Source organism: Palaemon carinicauda, chromosome 43, assembly GCF_036898095.1.
Source record: "Palaemon carinicauda isolate YSFRI2023 chromosome 43, ASM3689809v2, whole genome shotgun sequence".
Classification (NCBI taxonomy): Eukaryota; Metazoa; Arthropoda; class Malacostraca; order Decapoda; family Palaemonidae; genus Palaemon; species Palaemon carinicauda.
The window spans coordinates 27,865,935-27,873,547 of NC_090767.1; the positions used below are offsets into that span (position 1 = coordinate 27,865,935).

General features: G+C 32.7%; 1 long non-coding RNA gene across 1 annotated transcript; it reads right to left on the reverse strand.

Annotated features, from left to right (window-relative positions):
- Nucleotides 1-2,385: 2,385 nt before the first annotated feature.
- On the reverse strand, nt 2,386-3,377 carry LOC137633577 (uncharacterized). Its single transcript, XR_011042285.1, has 2 exons — nt 2,912-3,377; nt 2,386-2,563 (listed from the first exon to the last, which is right to left on the reverse strand). It is a non-coding gene; the product is annotated as an uncharacterized lncRNA (long non-coding RNA).
- Nucleotides 3,378-7,613: the final 4,236 nt, after the last annotated feature.

Sequence of the window (7,613 nt, forward strand, 5' to 3'; positions counted from 1 at the left end):
TTCTTTTATTTTTTCTTAGCCTTCTGAAGGTCTCATTATATATATATATATATATATATATATATATATATATATATATATATATATATATATATATATATATATATATATATATATATATATATATATATATATATATACACATTTATATATACATATATATATATATATATATATATATATATATATATATATATATATATATATATATATATATATATATATATATATATATATATATATATGAATATATATATATATATATATATATATATATATATATATATATATATATATATATATATATAATATATATATATATATATATATATATATATATATATATATATATATATATATATATATATATATATATATATATAAATTTCAATATATATATACACATATATAAATTTCAATATATATATATATACATATATATATATATATATATATATATATATATATATATATATATATATATATATACACATTTATATATACATATATATATATATAAATATATATATATATATATATATATATATATATATATATATATATAAGTATATATATATATAAATTTCAATATATATATACACATATATAAATTTCAATATATATATATATATATATATATATATATATATATATATATATATATTATATATATATATATATATATATATATATATATATATATATATATATATATATATATATATATATATATATATATATATATATATATATATTTATACATATATTTATATATATATATGTATATAAATAAATAACCTTTTAGGGATATTTTTTTAGTTAGCATATATTTATGAACTGTTTATGCCCTTTCTTGAATTTACGTTTTGTTTTTCTTGATATACAGTGGCCCATTAATGTACTATTTTTATTGTTATATACCTATTTATGGCCTATTTAAAATGTAAAATGTTTATTTCAGTTTCTTCTAACCTGAGATTCGCACCACCAAGTCTTATACAGTTTCTGTGAACATCATTGTTTCCCTATAGTTTCTATTGCTTCACATCATCTCAAAATTTCGGGTTCGCGAGTACCCGCTTAGCCCTGCTAGATGAGTGTAACATTAAGAGTGTCAATCTCTAACCTCCACATCCTTAGTGCTCTTCTTCGTTCAGCCCCCTAATAACCCTCCAATGGGTCATATATTATAAAACCATATCAAAGGCTAATTGTGATGTGCAAAATAAATGTTGACAATTAAGATTTAAGCATTATAGGGCAAGTATCTAATTACTACGACTTGCCTATTTTAGAGTTAATTTTGATTAAAAGACTGGTTCCATCGTTAAACACCCAAGTTTCCTCCACTCAATTCTACTTGTCATAGCTTTCTTTGATTAAATGTTCGTTAGTTGTTGATGCCATTCATTTTTTATTTAGCTTCTGGATAGTTGGTGCCATTTTTTGTTTTATGCACATATATGACTGAAGTTTTACTATGTTTTTACTCATTTTTATTTTTTTTTATTTTTTTATTATAGTTTTTCAATGTTATATATGAATTTCTTATTGTGATAATGACGATCACGAAAAATCGGATTTATAATGAATGGATTTTTAGAACTGCCTATTTCCCTTTGCATTCTGAGAAAAGTAAATTACTGGCTATCGCCACATTCTCTTATCATATATATATATATATATATATATATATATATATATATATATATATATATATATATATATATATATGACCCGATTTAGGTCGTATTAAGGGGCGTTCACACTTCACGTCTTGGGGAAACAAAGATAGAGACACTCCATTTTAGGGTTAACATAATTAGAGAGAGGGATCATGCATAAAAATGAGATTCAGTTTGTTAATTTTCCACAACTGCTATATTCTATTTAAGCTACAAGGGCGCCCTTTAGTTTATCATTACGTTACGTTACTAAGAAAAAGCCTTCGGAAAAATGGTACTCTGGTCGGCACGCATACTGGCACCCGTGACCCGAACTAGGTCTAACCACTCAAGCCTCCCAACTCTAACTGACAAAAACTATGGGGCAGTTCAAGAGCCCACCTTGGCCTCTCTATGCCCTGATCGATGATTGGCTGTTTTGACACGAAAGACTTATGAGAACCAATAGAGAGAGATTTTGGTGACGCTAACTTTTAACGAACATTTTTGAGTGCCCAAAAGCCACGCCGATAACGACATTCTCAAAGTGGCACCCAGCCACATTGTAACCGTCTTTCCTTTAACAAAGAAGACAGATCTGTTCACATTCACTTATTCCACACAGTAACAACCTGACTGTGCTTAGCTTAACGAACTAAATTCTTATCAAGGAGACACCAAAAACACTGGTAAAAACTATAGGCACCAAGGAAACACATAAAATAATTAATTTGTATATTAACAATATACTAACAAATAGAGAACTTCCCTTAAGTAAACATAAGCAACTTAAATAAACTATTAGAGGCTCTCAATAACTGCCCGAGGTCCTGAAGTAATTACAGCTAGATGCGAAGTAGTGGGTATAACACAATGTCTCCATTCAGTTCGGTAATCACCTGTAAATTTCGATAGGTCATCAATTAAAATTACCAAGCAGAACTAAAGGTTATGAAAATGGCCTATCATTCCTGGCTTACCAGTCAATTACACATTTAATCAATTTGACATAAAATGGCTATTGACTAACCTAGAACAATCGAATAATGTTGACTGGATAATCCCTAATGGATAAACAATTGCTAACGTTAACCTGGATATATGCCAAGACACAAGACACTTAAATTTGGCTCATAGATGATTACATATATATTAAAGACATGCAAGGCCTTACTTAAGAAATAGCTTTCCTAAGCTGGAATTTACAAAGGGCTTGACTTGAGACCCACTCTCTAGTTGACCCTTACCTGTAATTAATTCCAGAGCGGCAAATGGCAATATTAAGAGGTTATGTTCTGGCTCTTGATCAAGCCTCTTGACACGACGAGGACGAGCGTTGTAGAACTTCATCAAATCACGGCACTTTGTTCAACATGGTAGGTCACTCCCAAGGATCAATCTACACCACGATCATGGCTGGTACATAGGGCTTTTAAAAGTAGGAGAAAATCTTATCCATCAAAGTCCTAGTGATAAAAGCACAAGGTTAAAATCTCCTACGAGAGTATGGCTTCCGAGTCGGAGACAATTCGTTGCCAGACTGCTTCGGCTAACTAAGTCAGTCCCGAAGTAAACATTTTTTCCCGATAACAACGGGTAACAGGTTAAAGGGTCTATTTAAAAGTGGGTCAAGGGTAATTACATAAGGGAAAAGTAATTAATATAGATTAACCAATTTACATATCTTATGTCTTAACATATGAAAGACGTTAAATATACTAAAATTTAATTTCTTTTAGTCCACCACCAGCGATGCAACTTTTTTAGTACAAAAAATTGCATCTAAAAATATAAACAATGCACTAACATTTCACTCTGTTAAAATCTCCCTGGTCTTCTGCTCACTAACTATAGCAGCCTTTCTTTTGACATGGGGAGGCTCTGATAAAAGTTTAACTGAATCATTAGTCGACGAAAGTTCCGAATCATCTAATCTTTCAAGAAAAGGAACTAGTGTTGTAATGTATCTTTTAACGACTTCCCTAGTAGAACCCTTTTGTATCGATGCTCCTGTAACTTCACCGATACTGTTATATTGCAATTCTTTCACCAAACCCATAGGATAATTGTTAGGTTTTGTGTGCACCTCTTTCAGTAGGACAATATCCCCAATTTTAATACCCCTCTGTGTAATAGGTCGGTATCTATCCTTTTTATCAACAGCTTGGTCAATCAGTGTACCCAAAAACTCGTTATGATATTTTGATAACAGATTATTTCTAACTTTCCTTAATTTCATATACTCATCTTTAACCTGTTGGGGATTTACACAAGGTTGCCAGTCAGGATCCTCATCTGGTATACCCTGTAATTCTGGAAGGAGGTTCATGGAAGTCAGTTCATAGCCCTTAACTAACTGTTCAGGTGTAATTGGTTCAGGTATAAAGTCTAAATCTTCTTCTCTAAGGGATTCCTTAAAGGCTATAGGTCTCCTATTAACAAGGTGAACAGTGTGGCAAACAATAAATTCAAAGTCATCATAAGATAAAACAAGATTTTCTATACTTCCAAACAACAATCTTTTAACCTGTTTGACACAAACTTCAACAAGAGATCCAAGCTTACTGCATCCTTTAAAATATTGCTGAAACTGTATAGGGCGAATATTGTTTTCTTCAAAATATAACTGACTAGCATGATCACTTAAAAAGTTCTGCATCACATTAGCCCCAGCTACAAGCTGTGTCCCCATATCACTGACGCATAATTCAGGGATTCCATAATCAAAACAATGCAGCTGGAAAGATCGCAAGAATTCTTTTACACCAAGATCCTTGCAAATTTTAAGATTCACTGCCCTACTCCAAGTACATGTAATGCATAATAACCACACTTTTTGAGTTTCATTATTCTTCCTAACATGGAAAGGACCCATATGATCAATGAAAACATTAGCAAATGGCTTGGATGGTAAATTAGACCTGAATTCCCTATATGAATTCTGACTAAGTTTGAAAGTTCTATTACAAAAACGCCTACAATGCACACATTGTTTTAATGCTTTTTTGATGGTCGAAAAATGCCTAGGGATATGAAATTGTCGTCGTATTTCAGCTAGAACTGAATAACATCCTGCATGAAACAGATTGAAATGAACATCCAAAATAATTAGCTTCGTCAAAGCACTGTCTCTCGGCAGTAAAATAGGAAAACCATTATTGCTAAACCATTTCTTAAATTTGCTTTTAACCCTAAGAATACCATTTTCATCCATGAATATATTAAGCTGGGTAATGAGGTTAGGAATGGCCTTCAGATTAAAACTATTCTTATTTTGAAAGTAAGCAAAGATCTCTGGAAACCACTTCCTTTGCTCTGTTATAACAACTCTCTTACTAGCTTCTGCAAAGAGATTAGTGTTGGTATCAGATGAGGTTTGAGAACATATACCTGCCTTTGACTTCCAGTTTCTTATTCCTACTAGTATTCTTCGATAAATCAGAATCAACTTACGAAAGCTGGAATAATTGCAGGGATCAATAACATATTCAGGAAAACCTGTTAAGGAAGAAAAAGTAGTTTGAGAAAGTTCTGCCCCTAAAGGTGCATTCAACTTGGAGAGGTACCCAGAGTCTGTGACAGTCATGGGATTTGGAATAATAAAAGTCATGTCATGTTCCACACCAGGGAGGTCATCCAACTTCTTGCCTGGACCGACGAGAAAATTAGTTTTATACAACTGCTTATGTGAGAGGCATCTAGTAACACAGTCGGCCGGATTCTCTTTCCCTGAAATGAAACAGAATCTTATTGGAAATCGTTGACACAATTTTTGAATATTACCAATTCTATTCATTACGAAAGTTGAACACCTTTGCATTTTATCCAGTTTCTGGGAGGAAGAATTAAGCCAGTGTAGGGCACAAAGAGAATCAGTATAGAGAACCATTTCTACTATGTTAACAGGTTTCAGGCAAGAAGGTCCAGAGATATCTCTTTGCAGTTCCACGAGAGTTTCGACACCCAAAACAATGGCATTTAACTCTAATGAAGGAATTGACTTATTCTTCAGCTGAGTGTTAATCATACGGTTCTTAGCTTGAACAAAACTCACCTTACCAGATTCAACGTGCTGCAAAAAAATTACTGAACCATATAAGTCGTGACTAGCATCAGTATAAGCCATAAGCTTATAAGTACCATTCCTTGGTCCGACATATCTACCTATCTTAATGGGAGGAGAAGCATTAGCTTGTTTACATATATTTCCCCATTCACGTTGAAGCTCTAATGGCAACAATGCATCCCAACCAAGGTTTTTATTGCACTGAAGCCTGTGCATAAACAAACGGCTTCTGTTTAAAATAGGCATGTTAAAGCCATATATGTCAAATTGAGAAGCAATTGTTCCTAAAACAGCACGTTTAGTGGTGGCCTTGCCATCAAGGCAAATAGGCTTTGTAAATATTTCATCTCTTACTCTGTCCCATGCAAGACCAAACAACTTTGTAGTTTCAGGGGTCTGAGTTTTCATGTCTTCATCTATCTTAATTTGTAAGGAATTATCATTAGTGATAATCTGCTGAACCTCGAATTTGTACGGAGCAAAAATGCGAGGCAGCTCATTATAAGCCCATTCTAAAGACTCTCCAGTTTCCATGGTAATTGCACCATTATCCATATACAGCAAGGTATACATTAAATGTTTTAATTCTGACAAATCTTTATCCTTTTCTTCCTTAAAAGCTAAAATATAATATAAGGAAAGCATTAACAAAAACGGGCTACAACGCAACCCAAAACTCAGCCTCACATTGCGATAAGCAACAACAGAAAAGTCCCCAGCTTTAACATTTTTATACCAAAGAAACAGCAATTTTGACTGATCAGATTCACTTAATGAAAGCATATTGAATGCTTTTTTCAAGTCATAGGTAAGCAATTTCTGACCGAACCTTAAATGAAGAAAAGCTGAGGATAGCTTTTGGTTCAATGTGGGACCTGGATGCATACACTGGTTGAGAGAGAGGCTTAGTTTCTTATTTTTCTCATTCTCTCTCAAATTGGATAAAAAGACTACACGACACTTAGTCGTCTCCCTCTCAGGCTTAAAAATTCCCATGTGAGGAAGAAAAGCATAATCTGGGTGCAGGGCTTTATATTGTTCAAGATCATGAATTGGTTTTATTATACCAGCTGCTATTTGATCCTTAATAGTCTGATCCATTAAATGTAAATAACCCACATTATTTTTAAGCTTCCTAAAATTAGACTTCAAAATTACCTCTGCTAAATGTTCATTTTTCGATAGCAAGTGTGATACCTCACCATTCCAGAGTAAGGGAACTCGAATCCTACCATCTACTTCTCTAGATATATTATTAAAAGTATAATCAACTAACTGCTTATTCAGTTCTACAGTCTCTTCCTCATAAATAGTTTGGTCATAATTAATGAATTTAGGGCATTCAAGCTCCAATATTTCATTTGTTGCCTTTTGTAGTTTACACTCCATAAGCTTTCCCTTGTCATTCAAAACCGAAAAATTACTACTAACTTTCAAAGTATCATAGTGAAGGTCATGAACCTCATCATCCAAAGTAGGTATGATAGAATCTGCAACAAATAACGAGTGAGTGTGGACACTTACTAAAGACTCCACACTAGGTGGACTAGGAATACTAGCACTAACAGACATCGAATGACATGGCAAAAAATCTATATTATCGATCAATCTTTGAACATTGCCTACCAACATAACGCCCATTGGGGAATCTACATATACTGACAGAGTACCCTTTCCAAACAGGACGTCTTTACTTGGAATACAATAAGCAGCATCAGAACCAAGCAGAAATTCAATATCCTTTACTTCCCGGATATTTGAATGAAGACCCCCATCAGCAAATGAAAACCCTTTATCTAAAAAACCCTTCACTGCCGTGCCGAGCATTGGCAAATTCAACTTAATCTTTATTTCAGGAATAACCATGGCTGGAATCTTATAAC